The following is a 9,551-nucleotide window of genomic DNA, read 5'->3' as shown; positions in this document are numbered from 1 at the left end:
CTATTGCCTTTGTTTCATTCTGTTTACACTCCAAATGGCAGATCTGGTTCTGCGCAAACCAAGCGTAACCAAGGGTACACCTGTTGCATACTAGCATAGGCAGATCTAGGATTTTGAAAAGGGGGCTGCAGATAGCGAGGGGCATCCTCACATATTTTTCTCCAGTTAAAAATAAACTAGAAGCTTTCCTGATGTGCTAGGGGCCTGGGGCTGAATTTTTCAGTTTAAGATTGAAGCAAAAGCAAGAATAACTTTATTGGAATGAGCTAAAAATAGTCTGCAGGGCTGTGAAATAGGAGCGTCATGACCAGGAGCAGGCAACAGGCAGCAGAATTGCAGAACAAAGCATGGCTTGACTGGCGGACCATCAAGACCATTAAAAAGGAGCGAGGGTTTTTAATCCATGTGGAATGAAGAGTATAGAAGGGATCAGGTAGGTAACAAAAAGCCATGAAGTCAAGTATCCCCCTCAGCACTGTGGCTAGAAGTGCAGCTGCCCCGGCCAAGCAGTTGAGTTTAAACTTTTGGTGGAGCAGGAATCAAAAGGGGGTACCTGTGTGCCAGTGCCTCTCCCCGTGCCCCCCACCCCCTGCCCGCCACCAGATCCACCGCTGCATACCAGGAGTAACTCTGGGAAAATACTTCAGTGCCAACCAGAAGTAAATCTGTTGTGTGAGGAGGACCATTGGTGCAGCTTGGGAGGTTCCACCATTGTACATAACCGGTTGTAACCCATTTTGAACAAACAATTTATTGACTGTAAACTAATGTAAACTTTGCTCAAGTCACCACAAACCAGGAAGAAACCAGCAGGAAATTGCTGGCCCCAATATTCTTTTTTCCTGCTTTGCAAGCAACTTTAAGCTGGGGTAAACCGGTCAAGCTCCTTGTAAATCAGTAGAGCTCTCAGTTACCCCATATGGGGCTCTGGCTGGCTGTTGTAAACCTGGAGTAACTCCAGAGGCTGGGGGTAACTTCACTGACACTGTGTTGCACCAGAATAAGCCAGAGTGAAGTCAGGCAGAGTTTACCTAGCCATTTCTAGAGAGCGGGGGGCAAGGAGGAAAATGAAGGAAACTTCTGAGATGCCATGATTACTAAGGGGAAGCATAACCACATCCTCTGGGATGAACTACACAGTCAGAGCCCAGTGTGCACTGTTGTGGCCGGGGAAGGTCTAAGCATTAGGACCCACAATAAGGGCTTGCATTCTAGCCTCAACATTGGGAGGCAGTAGTGGTAAGTGGTTAAAGCAAAAAAGCTGTATGACTGCCTGATCTTGGGACAGTTTCATCGAGTCCTTGTTGAAGATGAGGAGACTCTTTATTTACCCCACATGGTACACACTCTGAGATCAGTGAAAGTGCCCTCTTCAGTGCTGGTAGTATGCAACATGCTTTGCAGGCTCTGCTGCCTACTTCCTGTCTGCAGCTTTGGTGTAGCTGTCCTGGCGGGGAGGGGTCCCCATGTATTTAACCCCAAAGATTCGCTAGGGATTTCTCCATCATTAGTGTCTGTCCCATGGGAGTCATTTATTTGCTCTGGAAATGCAAGGCAGCGCAAACCGTTACCCAGGGGAAACTCAGTGCAGCCTGGGTAAGGCCAACAGGGAGTCATGTACCACACACAAAGGACTACAAGTTGTTGGGATCCAGGCACCAAACAGCATGGGGCCCAACAAGGATTGCCCCCCGCCCCCTCCCCTGCTGATAGAAAATTGCCAGTGCTGACTGTAACCAACCACAAAAGGCACAAGAAGAACACACGGCATTTACCATATTTCAGATAGCTGGCTTCTTACTGTTTCTTGAGAAAGATGAATTGCATAGCTAGGAGCATAGGAGCCCAGGACAATCATACCCTTGAGATCCCTTCTTCTAGGCCTGCTTGCAGCCCCCCTCTTCTCCCCCTGACCAGTAATGCTGGCAGTGGTATCGGTCCACCGTACCCCCAGCACCAGCAGCTGAGGGAAGAGCGGAGCCACGCGGGCCGCCTGCCCCTGCTGCTCCTTTCCCTCTAGCTGTGGTGCTCCCGGCACTTTTGGGCTTGCACGGCCCTTCCTCAGAGTCACTCCCTGAAGAGGCTGCCATGCCAGGAGGAGGAGGCTGGTCAGGCACCAAGGCTATTGCTGTAGGACTGGGCCAGCAGTGCACCCCCTCTCTATGGCAGTGGTGGCACAGGTCTTCCAGCAGCCCACAGGGTACCACCAGCACTGCCTGCACTGACTGAGCTGCGGTTGCCCAAAAACGGCAGCAATGGGAGCTTTGCAAAGTTGTGGGACCCTGTGTGTCATTGGGTCTGTGGGCCCATTCAGTAATCCACCCTGACCGTAGGGACAGGCACATGGGGACACAAAGCCACTAGCCATTACCTGCCCAAAGTTGATCTCAGACCTTGGTGACACCAGCAGCTTTCCAGAATCCCTGCGGACGCTTTCTCAACTGCTGCAGGGGAGTGAAGGCAGGTTGCGACCAGAGTGGGGTGAAAATCCGAATTTCTATCACAGGGAAACTCCAGCATCTCAATACTGGTTTTATTCAAATCAGGACAGAAAGTCCAAATAGCTATATTTGGAGAGAAACAAGATGTTTCAAAGTTCTCAGGTCAAAATCCTTCTTTTTTGTTGTTGTTGAAATCATCCAAAATCTTTCTTCTCAAAACAGTTTGACTCCAAACATCACCTGTGGTGCTATGATGGGTTACAGAAGCTGAATTTTCATGTTCTCCACCCCCTCCTTCCCCCTAATGGCAGGTCCTACCCCATAGCACCTTCCTAGGCATGTGGTTCCCTCAATGCACAGTACAGCTGGGGCAGAGAAGAGAATGCAAAGCAAGCAGGCGTATGCAGTGCTATGAAGCAGCCAGGCTTACAGGGGAGAATGGGACATGAGACCCCCTGGACGGCAACTGAAGCCAGCCTAACATGAAGCTTATCCAGCCAATATCCTAACAAAATTTGGGCAAATAAAAGTTTTCCTGTAGAAAATTTCAATCTTGCAGAAAAGTAATTTTTTGCTGAAAAAAACCTTCTGACAGGAAATTGCCAACAGCCTCTAGCTGCAGCTTTGCCCTCTGTGGCAAAAAGGGGTTAACCGGACTGAGTTCTAGCCTGAGTTATTGTGGGGAACACTTTGGGGGCCTCAGTGGGAGCATACTTCACTGTCTACTGTTGCTGTCAAGAAGGACCTTTAAAGTCACCCCCTTTGACCTCCTGCATATCTTAAGCCAGAGCATGTCACCCCATGACTGTCCACAGCCTGTTAACTTGGGTCTGGCCAAAGATTTTGCACAGAAGGGCATGTGACCTGGGTATGAAGCCAGCAAGGGACATGGAATCCAGAAGCCTTTTGTACAGATTAACCTCCTCCACATGCACCTTATTTCTAAGAAAAGGAAGGGACTATTTCCTCGAAGCTGCTATTCATCAAGTAAAGAAGCGCACGTCTCAGCCCTCATTCAAGGAGCTAAACCCAACTCTGGCTGTTGGATTTGCAACAGTGAAATCTTATAAGTGTGACATGAGTACTGTAATGGCTCAAGAACCAGAAGGCTAATATTGCAATGATTTATTGAAGGCCAAGTGTCTTCTGATGTGGGTTTCTGGAGACAGCAGCTAGTGCTTGGGGCTGGTGAGACTGCACATGATTGAAAGTGTAAGCTCCCAGTCAAGAAACTTTTTGTGCCTCCAGAGCTCCAGCACATGCTGGTAACGGTCTGCAGTCTTGTGTCCTCCCTTTCATCCCATCCTTCATGCTGTTCCCAGGGTGCCCATGCCCTGCACCTTACCAAGAACATGGATAAGTGGTAGAGCTGCCAGGATCACTGGACTGCTTTCAGGACATACCAAAGGGGCAAAACATTGTGCCTATGTTGATGAAGTCTGTACTGAGTGTGAGGAGGAGGAGAAGCTGCGAGTGTACCTGAGTTTGCTGACTCCTGGGAGATGCACACGGCAAGGTAAAAAGCCAATGCCCAAAGTGCAAGGAAGTAAAACACAATTCTGTAAGCTGTAGAAGGGGAACAGCTGACTCCACACCATAAGTCTTTCTATACTTATTGGTTTGATTTATATGCTGCCTTCCCAACAAAGGCTCAGGGCAGCTTGCAACAGGACAACAGAGTAACTTAAAGAACAGGAGAACGACAAGAGAACAAAACTCCCATGTATCTACTGTGGCTGTGTCAGTCCTGGGTGGTAATGTGGAGCTGCATGCTCCAATGATCGATTATTACTGGAATCAATAAATTCACCAAGCTGGTCAGTTGGTTCCTTCAAAATTAAGCTTCCTTAGGAAAACAGTCCAAAGGGCTGAGATCGGTCTCTGAAACTTGCATTGTACGGTTCCTTCTTTAAACAGTTTCTTTGTTACAGCAGTGGCAAACATCAATATCCTTCTCAGGGTCGGAGCCATTCATCTCTGCCACCTAGACAGCATGCAGAGAGTGGGTGACAGCATCAGGCCTGCCATATGCTATTGAACAAACACGGCTGGACTCGCAGCTGTGTCACCGGCGCACAATGAATTGATCTATTGGGAGGATCAAATAGATTTATATTTCATATTAGTAGCCTTTGCTTTGATCCCGGTGGGTGGGAACAGCTCTGGCATTTGGGCGCTGTGTTTGCCTTGCTCTGGTCCCTTTTCTTCAAAAAGTCGCCCATAGCCTACTTAAGGCAGAGGGGCAGAAGCACCACAGGGATTGCCCTTCTCCCTGTTAGGAGCCTCCTAGTGTGGGGCTGTGCAGCTGGACCTGCCAAGACACAGGACCTGCAGAGCTGGTGAGTGCTGAGCATCCCCTTGGGGGCTGTCCCCCCAGGAATGTGAGGCATCGATCCCTGTGCGGAGCCTCTCAGTCGTCTCTAAACAGGGTCTAATTTCTGGGCGGTGATTTCCTGCTTCTGACCGTTCACAATCCTGTTCAAAGGAGGCAGGAACGCATCATCTGACATGAAATGCAGATGGGGCTGAAACATGGCAGCCTGAGAACGGCCACTTCACTCTTTGCTCCTCTCCAAAACACCGGCTACAACCTGGCTCCCAGCACATCTATGTCTGCAGGCACCAAGCCTCTGTGGGTCTATCCCTAAAAGCAGATCGAGCACCAGGGCCCCTGTGCAGTGAATGGGGAGAGCGAGGGCCTTGGAAAGGGATCCACTACAGCCTGTGGACTGAGGTAGCAACAGGAAACGCTGGGCTATGTCCAAGCCCTGCCCTGCTCTAGTGCATTATCATTAGAGCCCGAAGGAGATGCTTCTGTCCCTTCAGGACCCACCACCAAAGCCCGCTCCTAGCATTCAGCATTGAACCAGAGGCCCTCTGGTTCTGGCTGACAGCCAGGCAGCTGCGGCCCGCACCAGGTGGGCATGACCTGGGAGAAAGGTCTGGGGACCGCCTCAGACCCCCACCCTCCACCTCTGACTTGGGAGTCGAGCCCTGCACTCCTGCATAAAACCCATTGGGAAGCAGGAGCCATTAAGCAGGAGATGAAGGCACAAAGTAGAGCGACTTGCCTGGACGTCTGTGCCCCAGCGCTGCAACATGCTGTCAGGTAGCTGGAGCCACGGCTCGTCCCCATCACTGGGTGCAGCTGGGACTGAACTGTGGGGGTCTCGGATGCTGCAGGGTGAACAGACTTCTCCTACACAGGGCTTGAGAGTGGCCTGGGACACCAGACCATTCATCGCCCCCTCTGGACCCGCTCCTAGCCTTCGCTGGGCACCGCAAGTGCTCCTGTTGGCTTCAGTTCATGAGTGAACACAGGGGCTGACTGGCTCAGGGCTCGCACGCCAGTACTCCTCCCAGTGCCCAGCTGGCACGGGGTTCCCTGGAGTTTCCCATGGCCGAGCACACCCGAGCCAGGTGAGACCTGGGTGGGCTCCCAGGATGACCCAGTGCTGAGGAAGCTGCTCCAGGCCCATCCCCACAGCCCACGGGTTTCAGCACAGAGTTTCCAGAGCACCAGGCGGGTTCTGCAGAGAGGCCGGCATGTAGCAACCCGGCTGAGTTTGAATGGTGCCCACAACCATCACCCCCACCCCGGGCCTTCCTGCCCACTGCCGTGCTGCTTACTAGCCCCTGCTCTCCTCTTTTCCCAGCTGTGAAGTTCACCATGAAGCAACTTGTCCTCCTGCTGCTGCTCCTCTCCGCAACTGCCGGCCGCCTGTGCAGTAAGTGCAGGGTTGGTTCTTCTTCCTGGACATGATTCTCCCAAGCTCGGCCCAGCAGGGAAGCCGGGATGAGGGTTGCTTGGAAGGAAGTGGGAGGGGGACAACTGCCTTGGCAAGGCGTGGGCTGTGCTGACTCCAGGCTGGACTCAGACATCCACGGCCGACTCTGCCATCCTGCTCGTGGCTCACAGGGACTCAGCTGCAGAGACGTTCCTCTCTGCCTGTGTCCCAGGCCAGGACAGTCCTGAGGGCTCCATCACTGCTGTAGCAGCATGCAAAAGCCCAGCCACAGCCTAGGGCCTGCACTGCTGGGCCCTGCCAGACCAAGAACAAAACTGTCCCTGCCCAATAGGGCTTCCAGTGTATGTGGGAGATGCTTTAAGTGACTAGCTATTTTGGATTTTGATCCTGAGATACTTGAAAGAACTGTCAGGCATCCCCAAATCGACCTGAAATGGGATCCCAAATCCTCCCACAGACTGTGAAAGAAATAACTGGTTTCCAAAGCTCTGAGCAGCCAGTAGCTCCCTCAAGCCTTAGCCAGGCTATCCCAATGCTCTCTGTTTGCTCCAGGCTTTAAAAATGGTCTGAGACTAACTTAGAGCTGTGAAACCATTTTTAAAGGCATCATCTTCCAACCCATCACTCCCACTTGAAGTCAGTCCAAAGAGGCACTGGACCAGCTGTGAGTGTGCCATGGAGCTGGGTGTGCACCTCTGTGCTGGGGCCTGCAGGTGCCTCGCTGGGTCTGTGCGGTTGTGCAGCCATCCCTAGAAGCCAGTCTGGTCCTTTTTCCCCAGGTTTCACACTCCCTTCTTCCCACTCACAGAAATAAGTCCTTCAATGGTTCCTCCCTGAGAGTGCTCTGCAGGGCTCCTCTGGTGCCCCACCGCCCACTTGCTGGCGGGCAGCGGCTCTGTGTCCTGGCCCACCTGCTCCCTGTTGCTGTCCCGCTTTGACTCAGGGGCTCCTACTGGAGCCTCCCCACTGCCTGCAGGTCTTGCTCCTTAAAGGGCTAATCGCTGGCCTTGGAGAGCTTCCCAGTCTGATCTGGGAGACACCACTGACAGCGAGGCAGCACCTGGCTGGGAATGGCTCTGCGTGCACATTGGCAGTGGATACAGATAACCAGGCACATCGCTGCTGCACCCTCACAGTGCCTTCTCCTGACCCGGACAGCCTTCCCCTGGCCACAGGTCTTCCCCAGGCTCCGTATTCACAGGATTGTGGGGTCTGCATCCTTCTGGCCCCGTCCCTGTCACAAAGAGCCCTCCTAACCCTTGTGACCCCCATGCAGATGGCAACCAGGGCACCGTGGGGCTGAAGCTTGCCATCCTCAACCTGCTGAACAAGTGGAAGGACACGTCCTGCTGCCCAAACAACCAGAGTGGCCCACATGGCTGGAGCCTGGCCCGCAGCTGCAAGGAAATCAAAGCCAGACGGCATGACGCTGAAGGTGAGTGCACAGGAGGCATCCTCAACCCTCCCGGTGCCACCTTGGTTCTGCGCTGTGCCTGGCCTGGGCACAGGGAAAGATAGAGCTGGTGCAGTCCATTCACATGTATCAGTGCATTGGGTACCAGGGGCTCCTGCACACCTGGGACCAGGGAGGGTGATCTGGCTGTACACACAAACCCCCAGCAGAGCCAGCTCATTCCCAACTGAACCCAGGAGCATATTTTACTGGGGTGCAGCTCGAAGATGAAGGGGCCCCAGACAATACAGCGTGCCTGCTGCCGGGGGGTCCAAGATGCCCATGCTCTGCCCCGTTCCCTGCTGGAAAGGGCCCTGCAGTGTGATGTGCCCAGCAGTGCCCAGGAGGGATGCACACAGGGCTCCCACCTGGGCTCACAGTGGGGGCTTTCCAGTGGTGCAAGTGGCCCGTACATGCCTGACGCTGTGGGCCCCTGCGTGGGGCTCCTCATGTGAGCCACATCAAGGGACAAAGTGCAGGACACAGCCGGGGCTCCAAGCACACAGAAAACCACTGATCAGGGACCCCCTGCTCTAGGGACACTGGCACAAGGAGTGTGTGCTGGGCAAGTTGCCTTGCTGCATCTGTCCTTTCCAGAGCCGCTGGACCCTGTCTCTACTGTCACGGGCCCAGGCAAGGAGGAAGAGCAGCGTGAGGGACAGGGCAGGTCCCCCACAATGAGGCACAAGCCCATTCTGTAATAACACAGGACCTGCCCCTCAGTTACACACAGGCCTGGTCTTGCTGTATGCACCGCTCTTGTGCAGGCAGAATGGTTTCTGAGGCTGTGGCTTGTTTCCTGATATGGGGCAGAATTCAGCTCCCCTTGCACATCTACAGGGCAATTTCCTAGCCCTCTGGCTGGCCATTTTTGGCTCTCACTTTGCACTTTGGTGGTGTAAGCTGTTTCGTAGCACATGGGCTGAGCAGGCATGGCAGGGTTACACACCACCAGGTAGACACACAGCTGTCAATGCCTATACACAAGCATGCCTGCTGGGAGGAGCTGGACCCTCCCGTGTTCTAGGGCACACACCCAAGAAGCAGGAGACCCAGTTCCCAGGGGTCTCCCCTCACCTAGATGTGCTTTGAACATGCTACCCTTAGCTTTCCTAGCACAGGTCTCCAGCCACCAGCCAGCAGGCGAGGCATAATGAGGGTGCTGGATAAAAAAGGGTCTGCCGCAACACCATGGCTCAAGGCTAGAGCTTAGGGCTGACTCCCCTTTAGATCAGGGGTCCGCCTCAGTGAGCCACACATGCCCTGCTTCAGATTTCTTTGCCCTGGCCCCACCTATCCCCCTCTCATGGCAACCCAGAAAGCAGACTCCAAAGGAGCACCGCTGAGGCTCTGAGCTGATGCCCACTCGGTGCCATGCTGGCCAGAGCCCCCTGCCAGGAACGGGGAGAGATCCAGGCTCCAATCCCCTCTCGGCAAGGGTCCAGGGACCCAGGCTCTGGCTTTCTGGGTGAGGGCCCCAACCACACAGCTGAAATGCAGGAGGAGCCTCCTCCGCCTAACACCTGTCAGCCGTGGGGGTATATGTAGGGCGGGTGCCTGTACACAGCCCCATGTATCAGGCCTCCTGCCCCTGCACACCTACATATCCATGCAGCTGGGGTACCAGAATCACTCCCTGGACATGGCCTTTCTGGCCCTAACATGGCTGATATATAGAGGTGGATATGTATGGAGCTTGGAGATATATGGAGCCAGAGATATATGGAGCTAGAGATAAATGGAGACACAGATGTATACAGCGAAAGATATGTGGATCAAGAGATAAGTGAAGGAAGAGATATATGGAGATATATATAGAGAGAGCTGGAGTTTTATGGAGCTAGAGATACATGCCATCGATGCCCCCAGAGGGATATAAAAATCACCCATGGGGATGCCAGCCCAAGT

The sequence above is a fragment of the Alligator mississippiensis genome, chromosome 15 (genome assembly GCF_030867095.1).
Source record: "Alligator mississippiensis isolate rAllMis1 chromosome 15, rAllMis1, whole genome shotgun sequence".
NCBI classification, from domain to species: Eukaryota; Metazoa; Chordata; order Crocodylia; family Alligatoridae; genus Alligator; species Alligator mississippiensis.
This window is presented reverse-complemented; position numbering follows the sequence as displayed.